Source organism: Myxocyprinus asiaticus, chromosome 14 (assembly GCF_019703515.2).
Source record: "Myxocyprinus asiaticus isolate MX2 ecotype Aquarium Trade chromosome 14, UBuf_Myxa_2, whole genome shotgun sequence".
NCBI classification, from domain to species: Eukaryota; Metazoa; Chordata; class Actinopteri; order Cypriniformes; family Catostomidae; genus Myxocyprinus; species Myxocyprinus asiaticus.
The window spans coordinates 21,472,329-21,488,823 of NC_059357.1; the positions used below are offsets into that span (position 1 = coordinate 21,472,329).

The 16,495-nt window shown below is 38.9% G+C and overlaps 1 protein-coding gene across 6 annotated transcripts in view; it reads left to right on the forward strand.

Moving 5' to 3' along the window:
* Positions 1-16,495, forward strand: part of LOC127451347 (potassium voltage-gated channel subfamily C member 1-like) — a 143,737-nt gene that overhangs the window by 11,077 nt on the left and 116,165 nt on the right. The window lies entirely within an intron of this gene.

The following is a 16,495-nucleotide window of genomic DNA, read 5'->3' on the forward strand; positions in this document are numbered from 1 at the left end:
CAGTAATGTATTCTAAATACTTTGGATTACTTTTAGATTTTTTCACTTGTTTTGACTATAAAAACTCTGCCAGTACAGTAAGACAGAATACACATGTTAAAAATACATTCTCTGAAAAACCTAAATATCTTGTGCTATGTTGTTTCTAAAACAAGATCAAACTGATCTTGTTTTAAGGATTTTTAGATATTTTTACAAGAAAACAATATAAAAATGATCAAGAATAAGATTTTTGCCCTAATATCAAAGGGCTTACTAGAAAAAAAGAAATTATGATCCAACATGAATTTTCTTGATAAAAAATATGATCGTGCCTGGTAACGTGCATGTAAAATGGCTAGAAATAGCATTTTAGATTAGCGTAAAGCTGACAATTTACACAAGGTTTATTTCTATTTCTTCTGCTCCAAACTTACTTCAAACTTAATTCTCTGTCTGCTCGTATGAATGTAACACATCATAAGAAAGTGTTTCACCGCTGTTCAAATGCACTTTGGATCGCATCATTTATATGTATACATTTTTCCATCTGAAAGGACTAAATATTAAATGAAACAAATGACAATAAAATACAAAGTAATCTCTTCAGTAATCAAAATACTTTTTGAATGTAACTGTATTCTAAATACCAATGATTTAAACTGTAACTGTAGTGGAATACAGTTACTTATATTTTGTATTTTAAATACGTAATCCCGTTAAATGTATTCCGTTACTCCCCAACCTTGTGCACTGGTCATATGTGTGTCCGTTTAGCGGTTACCTATAGGCTACTAAAGAACTGTACCTGGCAGACCCTTACGATTTTGAACGTCATCAGAGCATTTACTTAGGGGAGTACTGTATTGAACCAGAGATTCACTATTGAACTATTGCAAATCTTGAATGTTTAATAAGTATTTTTTTCCCTCAAAAATATCATAGGCCTACTCCTGTTCTTGCTTTGCTGGAACATACATGACTGCATATGATGATAAAGTGTTGGGTGTAAGTGGATTACAAAGCAATTAGTTACTGTAATCTAATTATTTTTAGGCACAAAAAGTAGTGTAACACATTTTTTTATTATTCTTGAAATCAGAATACATTACTTGGGTTACAAATATTTCTAAAAATATATTATTTATGTGTAATACAATTAAAATGGGAAGTCATTTGCTCATATGCACGTCTGTTTGCATTTCTGTAACAGCTGAAGGGTGTGCAACAATGAACAAGGAGAAAATAGACATTTGAATTTGTTGAGCGGAAAAACAAAACATTTTTGTGATAAGTGTTTTAGAATGTAACTTAAAAGTAAATTAATTAGTAATGTGATTACTTTTTCAATTAAGTAAACAGTAAAGTAATCTGATTATAATTTTAGAGAAGTAGTTAGTAATTTGTAGTGTATTGACTTTTTAGTGACTTACCCAACACTGTTTGTAAGGCAAATACAACTAACTCGGTCCAGCTATTCAAAAATTATAAAGCTTATCATTAATCATTGAAAAGCAAGTCACTGGTGGCTGTGCTTCAGTATGTATCCCCTTTTTGCCAGTGCAGGATCTCCACGGTGTCCCAGGAACCGATTTTCCCATGGGTTTTGTCTTTAACTGAATCACTTTCCTGCTTACTCAGCCCAAGCTCCGTATGTCACTGGCACCACAGTCACCTGATAGTCACTGCACACTATACTCTCTTTCACATCCAGATCTAAAGCTTAATTTAGAAAGTTTTCTCTGTGTACCACATTTCTTCAACGTAGCCTACTAAAAATGACCTTAGCTCCATTTCTGCATAAATATTTTTTTTTTTAGGTGACAATGAGAATAATAAATTCACATTAATTCATAGTTTGTACACAGACTGCAGTCCAGTAAGTGTATAGCACCATGTACCAAACTTTTTCCCTTTTCATTTCAAGCTTACTGACTACTAAGGCATGATCCTATCTATTTTGTCCTGTCAGAAAATAATCTCTGTCATTATATGACACATAAAGCCCTTTTAAGAAAACAAAGTCGCTCTGTGAACCTTGTGTGTAAAGAGGTGTTTCTGCTTGGGCACATTGAAAGTTCATTCACCTTTTGCCTCTTGGAACGTCATTCACAACCAAGTGAACAGCGATCATTTATCTCCTTTATCAGCGCAGGCTGGTTATTTAAGATATTTATCTCCCTCAAGCTTGATCTGGGTCAATAGATCATAGTCATGAGCAGTCGATACAGACTTGCCCAGCATTCCTTTTTACTTATTAGTTTTCTGTTGCATCTTGAGTGTAGTTTGGGGCGAATTTGATTATAAAATTGCTCTTGGTATGTTTGAAGTGTCTGCAAGTGTAAGTTACCCAGCAATTCTCACAGGGGAGGGAGAAATGCTGTCATCGTTTTGCTGCGTTGTCATTGAATGGAGGTCTTTTATCAACCGTGACACGCATGGTGTTAGTATTAGTGGGCTGCTGTATAGGTGCAGGGCCTTGTGCCGGATTTCTAATCATCACTTACAACCTCTGTGTCCCTTTCTCTTGCTGTGCTATAGCGTAACACTGCGGCGTCTCATAGTAGCTGACTGCGTGCTCATTTCTGCTGCAGAGCAACCGAACAACTGGGCAACAGAGGCAGAGCCGCAAGAAGTGTGCATTTACGTGTGAATATGTGCCTTGGTGTTGGTCAAGGTTCGTCTTTTTAAACTGAAAATATGCAGATATATGCAAGCTGCTTATAATCTAGATTTTTAACTTAAATTGGTTAAAGCTGATTAAACTGATTCAATTTACATTTGAAGTACCTTGATTCGGCTACCTGGTAAAAGCACTTAATAAAACAGTACAATTGAGTATCTATTTTAATTTATTGAGGCAGGACTGAAAGCTGAATCTGAGTGTCACCCTATATGATCTTTGGATAAATATCTGGTTCAAAACAGATGATCCAGTCACCTACATAGTTGAACAGATGCAACATTAGAGAAATCTGTCTGAGGGCATTTGAGGATTTGGGGTTAGCACCCCAAGAATAATAGGCTTATATGCAAACATCTAAATTTTTATATGAAATACTGCGTAGCTTGATTGTACTTTAAAGGCCTTATGTATCCTGAAGGCAAACCCTGACTCCTCAGTGGACAAATTAAAGGATAACACTTATCACTTATTTTAACAACCTTGTTAAACTGTATCTTTCTGATAGATAATTGTCTCCACATCGTAATTTATGTGTCATTAAACAGAGCAGTAAGTGCGTCATCAGCAGCTACAACCAACACGCACTTTACATTATGGCCCTTAAGTTGTCGGCCAGGTTAATATTGAAAAGGTAATAAAGAACTCAAAATAAAAAGTTTTTAACAACAGTTGCTTGATGAGCAATTGAATGCTATGCAAGATGATAGAATTGCTTTACTGTTGTTCAGCATCAGCACATGTTATATGAGTGGATGGATTAACAACCTGCGGGTGCATAGTCATTCACGTGCAAAATCCCATTAGATAAGGATGAACAAATATTAAATGAACTACGGAGCTCTAGCAGCGTTTCTTAGCAACAGCCCATAGTCAAAATAATCCCGCCTTGCTCTGCTCTCTGTATTTTGCTCCTACGCTTAAATATATTTGCAGAAAGCCTTTAATTAAAGTCACAATTTACCTCGCTTCAGGTAGACGATCTGGAATATAGCCTATTTAATAATGTGGCTCTCTGTTTGTCATGAAACAATACTTGTGTCATTAAGTAACTGATTTATTTTTCTGTATGTTTTAGTATCACCTTAGGGTCAATGGCTGTCTCTTAACATAAGAGCTCCCTATCTAGACAGCATTTTTAGGCATCACAGAGCTGCATACTGTACACCTGTAATGTACTGCTGTGATGTCGGTGCTGTCCAGTGCAGGAAGGCACAATACTTTGTTGCGACCACATGAAAGAGTGTTTCCTCTGAGGTTAACACAGCTTTTGCAATAACTAAAAGGGAAGATGCACTGACAGTCTCTTGCCAGTGCTTCTTTTCTAATCAAAGTAAGTGACCTTACAATAACGGCGTTTGTGACATGCTGAGTTCATCTTACTAATATTAATGTCCCAGCACGTAAGCTATATCTCTTTTAGGTGTAGAATACCAGCAAATATCGGCAAATAATTACAGATATATTGGAAATAAAGGGCAACAGTGACTGCCTACTTATTCTTAGTTTCCGGAAGTATTTTTATCATTCATGTTTTCCATATGGATTTCATAAAATCCTTCATTAAACACTCTAAGCCATGAACCAAACCAACCAGCTTTGAGGAAAATCACAACATTACAAACTTTTATTTTAAAGCTGATGTAATTTCTGCGCCGCCAAACGGGAATTGCAAAAATAAACTTTGTTTTCAAAACAGTTTTCTGAATATGCCCCTATCTGCCATTGATCGAACAAAGAGATAGCCCCACCCCCGACTCACACCATTGGTTGTTAATGTTGTTGGGGCGGATCTAAGTGGGTCACTAAAAGAAAAAAAAGAGCAATTTTCAAAGCGACACAGTGTTTACAGTTTTCGAGAAAATGAACCTATGAATGGCTTACTTATAATTGTTTCTGCTTATTAAGCTGGGTTAGAAGAAAGTATTTTAACACTGAAAAAGTTACACACTTCAGCTTTAAGCAAAAATGTATTTGAAAATTGGACAAAAAGACAAGGTTTCCAGATTGTGTACTTGACGTCTTTAATGAGGGAATGAACTAAAATCCCATGAAGCATCATTGGGAGTGATGTAATTGCATTAAATCTATGGAAAAATATAAAACTATTGAGTTAACATAAAGTTATATTTGTTAACATAAGTTAACTACATTAATTAACATTAACAATGAACAATACTTTTACAGCATTTATTAATCTTGATTAATGTTAATTTCAACATATACTAATACATTTTTTTAAATGAAAAGTTGTATATGTTAACATTATTTAATGCATTATGAACTAACATGAACTAATGATGAACAATTGTAGTTTTTTCACAAATTAACATTAACCCAGATTAATGAGTAAAAAATATTGTTCATTGTTATTTCATGATACTTAATGCATTTACTACTAATGGTAACAAATACAACTTTATTGTAAAGAGGTACCACTATTGATTTAAATTTTGGTATTGAAATCTTTTGGATTTCTCAACAGCAAAAATGACCCCCCCCCCCCCCCAATCCCTCGTGTAGTACTGTCTACCCACCAGGTGTTTGTAAACAGTTAGTGACACTGAATGGTGAATAGTGGTGCCAAAAATAACCTTGGATGTCAGAACTCTAGGGACCTCTGAAACAACTTGAAAAGTGTGTCGCTCCCAACGCTTGCGTGCATTGGCAGATTAATATTACTCCTTGCTTCCTTCGCAACTTTTGATTTATTCATTTCAAACACATTTGAAGCACACCCTCAAGGGACACATAGACCCTGGCAGCCCTCTGTGTAACACACATTGATTGACTCTTATTGGTTTTCTCTGGATACTTTCCTTTTAACCGCAAGCTTTTTCTTCTAAAATGGGCTTGTGTATATCAGTTCCTTAAAGGTATCAATTACCTTTGTGTTCCCTGTAATGATAATGTTCATTTGTAACTGAGTTTGCCTGAGAGTCAGTGCAAAAGCTTCTTTTCACATGAGAACTCTTTTGGCACCCATGCACACACCTCCAATCTGTCCCCTCTGTTTCCCTCCCTCTACTTACTACATCTCTAAATTTAGTATTAAGAAAATGAGGAGATATATGGGACAAGATCTCACTTCTTCCTCCTCTTAGTAACGATCAGGCCTCCTCTGCTTTTCCTGTAACACAGCCGCTCTTCCACCAGCCTGCCTGTATCTTACTGAACAGGTGTTTCACATTCACTATGATTGTTATCACCACTTTGCTCAATTTACACAATATTTGTCACAAAATCTTAAAAGGATAGTTCACATAAAAAAATGAAACTTCTGTCATCATTTCAAAGCCGTTTTACTTTCTTCTGTGGAACACAAAAGAGATGTTAAGCAGAAGGACAGCCTCAGTCACCATTCAGTTTGTAACCCTGATAACAGGGTTTGGAACAACATGAGGGAGAGTAAATGATGACAGAATTTCATTTTTGGGTGAAATATCCCTTTAACTGAGGCATCTTGGATGAAGTATCTCTACAGCACACAATGCGGAAGCAGAGAGGATGATAATAAAGCTTATTGAACCAGACACACAGACCAATAAATCGGTGAATGAGAGGTACAGTGCTGGATGTGCTTCAATCTACAGTCGCAGTGTCATTGGCCTCTGTCCTTCTCGCAGGAGTCCGTTAGAGTTGCAGCGTATTTGTTTTTACAAGCCTCTTCTACTGGCTCAGGAGATTTTTTTTTTCTTCAGTCTTTTCCGAACACCAGCCTCCCGCTAGTCTACATCAACATCCCAGTCCGCTGGTCATCTACCCAGAAGTCAAGTTTTAATCAATATTTGGTGTGACCACCTTTGCCTTCAAATCAGCACCAATTCTCTTAGAGTGTACTCACACTAGGCAATCTGTATTGTGCCTGAGCATGTTTGACCCCCAAAGTCCAGTTCATTTGACTAGAGTGATTGCTCCGTAGTCCGTACCGTGCCCAGCACGGTACGCTAAACCATGCCTTGGCCCGCTTGAAGAGGTGGGCTTGGGCACGGTTCAGTTGACTCAGGCACGGTACGCATCTAGTGTGCTCGCTAACCGTGACTGAAACATGACGTCAATGATGCGACTGGGCAAAGGGATCACTTTGGTCTACAGCATAGGTGCAGTGTTTACTGGAAACAGGAACAACTGGATACAACACACAAGAACACACAAGAACAATGAGATATTTGGTAAAATTTGTGACTATCTTCATGAAAAAGCTGCCTTCATGAAAAAGCTGCGGGTTCAGTATCTGAAGGCACAGGGTGCAACTCCGTAAATTTGGCAGCTCGTCGGACGAAAAGGATAAATTCCAGTGGGACAATGCTGATGACAATTAGGCATGTGAGAGAGCTGTGTGTCACCGCGCCCCAAACGACTCAAAATAAGCCACAAAGTAAGTAACTTTACAATGATGGACTCCATTGTGCTGTGCGAGAGCGACCTGTTTTCTTCAAAACAAAAAGTCACATCGTAATGACGCAAGCGTGCTCAGGCCCGGAACGCTAAGTGCAATGTCAGTGCAGGCCAGCGGGGGAGTGGGGAGGGGGGGACAATCGTGCTTGGGCACGGTACAAGGCAACCGGGCCCAGTGTGAGTACGCCCTTAGGTACACCTGGACACAGTTGCCAGATAGGATGTTCCAAGCTTCTTGGAGAATTCACCACATTTCTTCTGTCTATTTAGGCTGTCTCAATTGCTTCTGTCTCTTCAGGTAATCACAGACTGACTCAATGTTCTGTGCTCTTTGGGGGCCATGCCATCTGTTGCAGGGCTCCCTGTTCTTCTATTCTATTCTATTTGCAAAAGGAATATTTGGGAGCCTAAAATGCATATTTCCTATTGACACACTAAATCTGAAGATATAAATAACCATCTTAAGACAAATGTTTTATGAAACATCTTATGTGCCTAAGACTTTTGCACAGTACTGTTTATATGGCTCCACATGCAGTCTAGCACTCCTACTTTAAAATTAAATAGGTGTTAAACCTTAGAGGCAGGGAAGCCCAGCTGATGCCAGGTCCAACAAGTTGTGAAACTGACTGCAAAGCAAAACAATTACATTGCCAAAACATTTTATCCAAATGACAAACTGAAATCCTTATTCCCTTGTGCACTCATTGGCCACAAGGGCACAGCCTGCTAAAAACAGAAGAGAACAGCCTTGTGTTCCACCCCTACCCTCCACTTACATACACTATATTGCCAAAAGTATTCGCTCATCTGCCTTTAGATGCATATGAACTTAAGTGACATCCCATTCTTAATCCATAGGGTTTAATATGACGTCGGCCCACCCTTTGCAGCTATAACAGCTTCAACTCTTCTGGGAAGGCTTTCCACAAGGTTTAGGAGTGTGTTTATGGGAATTTTTGACCATTCTTCCAGAAGCGCATTTGTGAGGTCAGACACTGATGTTGGACGAGAAGGCCTGGCTTGCAGTCTTCGCTCTAATTCATCCCAAAGGTGCTCTATCGGGTTGAGGTCAGGACTCTGTGCAGGCCAGTCAACTTCTTCCACACCAAACTCGCTCATCCATGTCTTTATGGACCTTGCTTTGTGCACTTGTGCGCAGTCATGTTGGAACAGGAAGGGGCCATCCCCAAACTGTTCCCACAAATTTGGGAGCATGGAATTGTCCAAAATCTCTTGGTATGCTGAAGCATTCAGAGTTCCTTTCACTGGAACTAAGGGGCCAAGCCCAGCTCCTGAAAAACAACCCCACACCATAATCCCCCCTCCACCAAACTTCACAGTTGGCACAATGCAGACAGACAAGTACCGTTTTCCTGGCAACCGCCAAACCCAGACTCGTCCATCAGATTGCCAGATGGAGAAGTGTGATTTGTCACTCCAGAGAACGCGTCTCCACTGCTCTAGTGTCCAGTGGCGGCGTGCTTTACACCACTGCATCCGACGCTTTGCATTGCACTTGGTGATGTATGGCTTGGATGCAGCTGCTCGGCCATGGAAACCCATTCCATGAAGCTCTCTACGCACTGTTCTTGAGCTACTCTGAAGGCCACATGAACTTTGGAGGTCTGTAGCGATTGACTCTGCAGAAAGTTGGCGACCTCTGCGCACTATGCGCCTCAGCATCCGCTGACCCCGCTCTGTCATTTTACGTGGCCTACCACGTCGTGGCTGAGTTGCTGTCATTCCCAATCGCTTCCACTTTGTTATAATACCACTGACAGCTGACTGTGGAATATTTAGTAGCGAGGAAATTTCACGACTGGACTTGTTGCACAGGTGGCATCCTATCACAGTACCACGCTGGAATTCACTGAGCTCCTGAGAGCGGCCCATTCTTTCACAAATGTTTGTAGAAGCAGTCTGCATGCTTAGGTGCTTCATTTTATACACCTGTGGCCATGGAAGTGATTGGAACACCCGAATTCAATTATTTGGATGGGTGAGCGAATACTTTTGGCAATATAGTGTACCTCTCAGTGGTCCATGTGGGCCCAACGGGACTTTAACTCCTCTGACACACTTACATGATTTTTAGTGTGTTTAGAAGCAGTGTTAGAAATTAACTTTTTATTAAGGGGCAATATTTGGCCCTGGACTTGATGTTCAGGGGCATTTTTGGTGCTCTTTTATGAGACCCAATTTTCTCTAAGCATTTAAAACAAACTCATCCGTATCTCATCCGCTGACTTCAATTTAATAATTTTATTAAGTGATTAATAAATTAATTCATTTAATGACCATTTTTGACATAATCAATCATTCATTGTGTCTCATATCACAAGAGAGAAAGTACTTTTGAAACATGGCTCTTAGAAAACAGATTATACTACTGTACACTTACTGGGCCTCATTCATGAAACTTTCGTAAGTGTGTGAGTGAATTTGGAGTAATTTATGCGTTAAATGGAGCTTCATGAAAACTTTCATTCGGATTCACAAACGCTGCGTACACCTCAGATTTGTTGGTTAAACGTTTGTATGTTAGTGAATTTCAAACATTCATAATAGAGCACACATGCATGTTCATACATAATCCATGCCCATGAAAACGTCATATTAGGAAGGCTTCAGACTCGCTAGTAAATGAGAACAGGAAGCTTTTAACATATACATGTGAACAATAATACAAGTTTTTTTTTTTTTTTTTTAATAGAGTGCATTCACGGTGGTCGCATGGTGTCACTGGACGTGTAAACGGCGAGCTCTGCGCACTTTGCTAGTTTTTATTTCTTTTGGTGTCTTAAACTTGTGAGATTCGATATACCCTGCTACATAACTGTTCTATGAAATCAACATGTCAAAGAATTAAAAATCCTCAGGCTCTGGACATATTAAAAGACACTTACATGCTCAAGCTGACACCCCAGACAGGGCCTCAGACCAGGGACTCAGTTTGGACGGTGCAGGGGGAGAGATTCAACGTCAGCTGTCCAGCATGTCTGTAATGCTGGCGAAGGTCATGGTGGACTTGGAGGATCTTGCTGTAATACGTCGATCGATCACTGCCATGGAGATGAAATTCTCTGAGTTGGTTACAAGAATCGGGGACGTTGAGAAACGGATTGATTATCTGGAGTCATCGGAGATGGAATTAGCTGCTAACCCGCTTGCAGATTTGGAACACGTTTGGGAAAAGCTGGAAGACCTTGAGAATTGTAATCGGCGAAACAACATCCGAATTGTTGGAATTCCTGAGCATGAGGAAGGCTGAGATATGGTAAAATTCCTAGACGAGCTCTATCCAAGTCTGCTCAACATAACAGTCCATAAGCTGGAAATTGAGCGAGCTCACATAGTTCCGCCTCAGAAATCCATGGAAGGAGACAGGCCCCAATCAATTCTCGCCAAATTTCTGAGATCATCCGATAAAGCTCTTGTGTTACGCGAGGCGAGGAGTAAAGGAAGGCTTTCTTGGAAAAACCACAACATTTTCTTGTTCCCAGTTTTTGCAAATTCAACAAGAGAGAAATGTGATCGATTCAAGGAATGCAAGAAACTCTTACATCAATGGAAGTTCGCTTTTGCACTGATGTTTCCGGCCAAATTGAGAATAGATACTCAGGATGGCCACAATATATTTACATGCCCACAGCAAGCACTGTCCTTCATAGAGACAATGGGGTGAGTAAGCCATTTGGTGAGCTTCATGTAACAGCTGAGTGGGCCTGATTCACTGAACATTCACTTGACTGAAGCTGGGTGACTTTTTGTTTCTATTTGTGTTGGTTCCAGAGCATGTGAGCGAAGCGGAGCGGTGTGACACTCCGCTCAATAACCCGCTCCATGCACGTGCGCTCCGCTCGGCCGCTCACGGCCCAAGCGGACGCTCCGCTCAAGTACCGCTCACACTCACCGGTAAAAAAGCGTTCGCTCAAATCCCGCTCCGACATTAAATTTCTCTGTAGTATACTTGGTTCCAAACGCACAAAGGGTGTAGCTACAGTGGCCCAAGCAACTACCCCTTTGCCCACACGGGCTGAGGTGCCCCTCTGGGTGAAATATAGACTATAGGCTGACATTTATTAAATTATCAAATGATTAGTAACGTACACATCGGAAATTATGTGATTGTATTGTTGTGTTTTTGTATATAAAATCTCGCTGTTTATTTTGGACTGGTTTACAACTGCTGTTAGATAACTGGGTCAACCAGACCTTCCTTATCATTTGAAATCAGTCAAATATTTCTCTGTTAGCACATATGTCATTGAACATCTTCAAATAATGGCTTAAAAAATTTCAGTTCTAAATTAAGTCATCAAACAAGCCTCTACAAGTGATAAAACATATGTTTTATCAAATATGCATACGTGCAAATTTGCGCTTTTCAGTTTAAACTGGACCTGAGAGAGACAACCGACCCAGAAAACTACAATCTTTTCAGCTTTAAAGTTTGTTTGAGTCCTTTATGGCAATAATGAAAACATGGACTGATACCAGGAAAAATATTGCAGGTAAAAGTGAAATTCATAATTGTTTTTCAGTTGTCTCCACGGAATGATTATACTGTAGATTCGATACATTAATAGGTTTCTGATATAATGCTATCAGACTTTGGGTCTGTAAATTAAAATGAGCAATTTATCATCCTAATTTTGTGTTCAGTTTTAAAGGGTGTATTAAGTTATCCAGAAAACAGCAGTGAATGTTTTTCTCTTTTTCAGTGTTGTTGCTTTATTAATATTCCCTACAATTTTATATGTACGAATCATATGCAATCTAAAGGACTGTGGTTATTTATATAATAATTATTATATTAGTAGATACCATGTGCCCCCTTTGTTTTTCCTTGATATTTTTAAAGCATTATAAAGTGAATCTGGACTTTATATGCATCAAACGATCATGTCTTGTGCATGCACTCTTTATATGTACAGCAAGGTTTAACCATGGATTTAACAAATAAAAAAATATTTGTCCTGCATAAAGTGAGATTTTGTCCAATATATATATATTAGATTAAATCAAGTTTAATGATCCAAATTTAATTCACAAATTACACTGCCTTTGTTTAGGAAATGTTTTTTTTTCTAATGTACAATAATATTTACGTGCCTAACGCTGATGATCAGGGCTTTTTTATAGATCTTGAAGGGATGTTGCAAACTGCTGGCACCCCTCATGATATAATATTGGGAGGAGACTTTAATCTTTTGATGGACTCAGTCCTTGATCATAGTGAAGCAAATGTGTGTAAGCCCCCTTGAGCAACACTGACGCTTCTCAGGATGTGTAAAAATCTTGGTCTTGCAGATATTTGGAGACTTTTGAACCCATCTGAACACCATTTTTTTCATCAGTCCATAAGATTTATTCTAGAATAGAAGTCCCTCGTTTCACCTGTTGTTGATTTATCAATTGGAAACATCTTAGTCTCAGATCACACCCTGGTGTGTTTAGAGGTGTTGCCACATATAGAGAAAAATAAATCATATAGTTGGTGCTTTATTGTATCCCTTTTGCAAAATCCTGATTTCCAACAAATGTTAAAGGCTGAAATCAATGTTTATATGGAGACCAACTGGTCCTCAGTATCCTCTGTGGGCATGGCTTGGGAGGCACTTAAGGCGGTTCTTAGGAGTAGGATCATACTGTGTGCCTCATTCATCAAAAAATTTAAAGCACGAGAACTCGTGGAGTTGGAAGTGAATATTAAAAGTGCCGAGGCAGAGCTGAAGCACCGAATGTCACCTGATGGCCTCAGAGAATTGACCCATTTGAAATACAGACATAATACTATTTTGTCACGGAAGGTGGAGTTTTGGCTATTCAGTCATAATTTGAGTCGGGGTACAAAGCAGGGAAGCTTTTGGCTCTCTAAAACAGAGAGAGTCTTTTTCTACCATTCCCTCAGTGAAATCTGCTGGTGGTGAAATATTTACCCCGTCCATTGATATTAAAAATACTTTTAAAGAATTCTATCTTGATCTCTATGGTTCCACGTCTTCGTCTACTGATGAAGATATTAGAAACTTTGTGGAACTTTAGAACTCCCTAAATTGACGACTGACCAAAAAAATTATCTTGATTCTGAGATAAACTTGGAGGAGTTTGGCAAGGTAATTAAGGCCCTGCCTACAGGCAGGGCTCCGGGGCCAAACGGCTTTGCCGCTGAATTTTTTAGATCTTATGCTACAGAACTGGCTCCACTTTTGTTAGAAGTTTATACGGAATCATTAAAGAATGGAAAGCTTCCGCCAACCATGACACAAGCCCGGATCAGCCTGATTTTTAAAAAGGACAAAGATCCAAGCTAGTGTAGGAGTTACCATCCAATTTCCCTAATCCAGCTAGATGTTAAAATATTGTACAAAATTTTGGCTAATCGATTAAAGTTATGACATCTCTTATACATCTCTTATACATATAGATCAGGTGGGGTTTATTTGGGGCCGCAGCTCTTCAGATAGTATTAGGCATTTCATCAATATCATGTGGTCAGTAGCGAATGTTCAGACTCGGGTCGCTGCCATCTCACTTGACGCCGAAAAGACGTTTGATATGGTAGAATGGGATTATCTTTTTAAGATTTTGGAAATGTATGGGTTTGGAAGTACATTTATTGGATGGATTAAGTTGCTTTATAGACACCCGGTAGCGGCAGTACAAACAAATGGATTAATTTTAGATTATTTTACTTTGAATAGGGGCACCCGGCAGGGTTGCCCTCTTTCCCCATTATTGTTCTGTCTTGCCCTGGAACCATTAGCAGCTGCCATAAGAAAGGAGGATGATTTTCCAGGGGTGATGGCGGGAGGTATCGCGCATAAGCTTCTGCTTTACGCAGATTATATTTTATTATTCATCTCCGACCCCACTAGGTCCTTTTCTAAGTTCTCAGGATACAGAGTCAATTGGTCTAAATCCGAAGCTTTGGCTCTGACAGCGTACTGCCCAGTAACGGCTTTCCAGCTGGGTGCCTTCCAGTGGCCCAAACAGGGCATTAAGTATCTGGGTATTTTACTCCCAGCAAATTTGTCTGATTTAGTTAGGGTTAATTTTGATCCTTTAATAAAAAGTTTTTCAAGCGATGTGGGCAGGTGGGCTTCATTACATTTATCGATGATTGGGAAGGTTAATGTTATTAAAATGAATTGTATTCTAAAATTCAACTACTTGCTACAGTCTCTCCCTGTAGATGTCCCCCTCTCTTACTTCAAGCAATTTGAGAGCATAGCGAAGTCTTTCATTTGGAATGATAAGCATCCCAGACATTTCAGTAAGCTGCATAAGCTGATTGACAAAGGTGGGCTAGGCCTACCCAAGATTTTGTTTTATTATTATGCGTTCGGTCTGTCATTTGGCTTATTTGTCGCTTCCTCCCTGGTTTTGTATTGAACAGGAAGTTGAATACAAAGGCATCAGTGTATTACTCCCTGCTAATTTAGAGTCTGGGGGGACGGAGCTTCAACTTCTCTCAAGATATTATGGGAGAAAGATTTAAACTTGGAATTGGAAGAGGGAGAGTGGGCTAGGATTCTAAAAAATGTCAAGTCTGCATCTAGAGACGCAAGGGTGCACCTTATGCAATTCAAGATTTTACATCAGTTATGTTGGACCCCCTCTAGATTGTATAGGCTTGGTCTTAAAGACACACCCAGCTGCTGGTGATGCCAATCAGAGGATGGAGACATAACCCATGTCTTTTTGGGGGTGTGTTAAGATCCAGGAGTTTTGGTTGAAGATTCAGAGTTTGGTGTGTGATGAATTGGGCACTCGGGTATCATTTTGGGCGATGGGGCGGTCATCGATATTGAAAATAGACACATAATGAGTTGGGTCTTAACCAGTGTCATGATCGCCAGACAGATACTTTTAAGGGGTCGGAGGTCGGCTGGAGCACCCTCATTTCAGGAGTGGTGCTCGGAGATGTGAAGGGTGGTGGCCTTTGAAGAAGGGTCATTTAGAAGACTGGGGAAATTTAACTTGGGGCGGATATCTGTCATTTATGGATGTGTGATTATTATATTTTTTTATTTGTTTATTTATTTATTTTAAATTTTATCATTTATGACCACTGGGATGTTGTTGGGGGCCAGGGTGGGATTGGGGATTGGGGGGGAGAGGGGTAATAGTGGGGGATAATGTTGATTTCTATGTTCAAATATGTGAATCAATAAAAATTGTTAATCTGAAAATAGAGTGCATTCACATCATAAAAGATTGATTTAGCAAACACTCGCATGTAAAAAAAGTGAGGAACTTATAGTCATCGTATACTTTTGTTGTCCACAGAGGCTCTTTTGTGAATTAAACATTCCAAGAGGTCAGTAAAAATGGTTTGACATGAAGCTTTAGTGTAAAAATCTTTCAGTTCCTGCCGACAGGAGGATGTCCACAATGAACCTTCTCTGGTTCAGTTGAGTTCATCGCCAGAATTATTGGAGAAACTTCTTGAGTAAATCAAGACTGTAACAGTAATATCGTTCTCTTGCAATTGGAAGAATCTTCAAAGAAATTGATAGAATGCCTGAAGAAGGTCTTTGACCGAAACGCTGTAAACTACGACAGTGGGCTTTTTCTTTTTTCCTGTTGTTTTGTGTACGCACCTGACCGTGATGTGTTTATTTATATATTTAACTGCATTAATATTGACCATACATTATAAACTGAATGCAGTATATCAATGCCTATACTAAAACAGTAAAACATAAATTATAGAGTTCATATCAAATGAAAAAACTGCCCAACCAGTCATGTTAGAGGGCATAATTTGTTTTTGAGAAAATCAAACATAAACTGCATTTTCCATGAACATTTCGCCCTATGCCAAGCAGTTCTGCTGGAAAAACTATACACAATTTATGAAGCAGAGTTGGGAATAAACTATAATTTGAAGAAATAAATGCAAACACCAAAAAAAAAAAAAACAAAAAAAAAAAAAAAAAAGGAAAAAATTTCCCTAATCTAATTGATGTAATTTTTTAAAGGTTATTTTCACTCATTTAATTAGTTTTTTTTTTCATTACTTATTTAATTTCATAATTTCACTTCTATCAAAATGTAGTCATGGCAGTGTGTTTAAAAGAACACAAAACATTTGGATGTCTTACACATGATTTACACGTGGTCAGGAGAAGGTGTAAATTTTGTTCTTACCAACTAACATTATGAACATCTGAAAATTTTCATGAACCTGAGAATTTACGTGAGAACGGCTTTATGAATGTTTTACACACACACAAAAAAAACTTTCTGCTTGTGTTTCATGAATGAGGCCCAGTGTCATTAGTGATCCTGACAGTAACTGATATGCACTTCCAATACAATAAAAATGTGCTTCATGTGGTAACATCTATATTAACTGGTTTTATTAAAGTCAAAAATATTATTTAACTTGACTAATGAATCAACCTAAATACATTAGGTTAG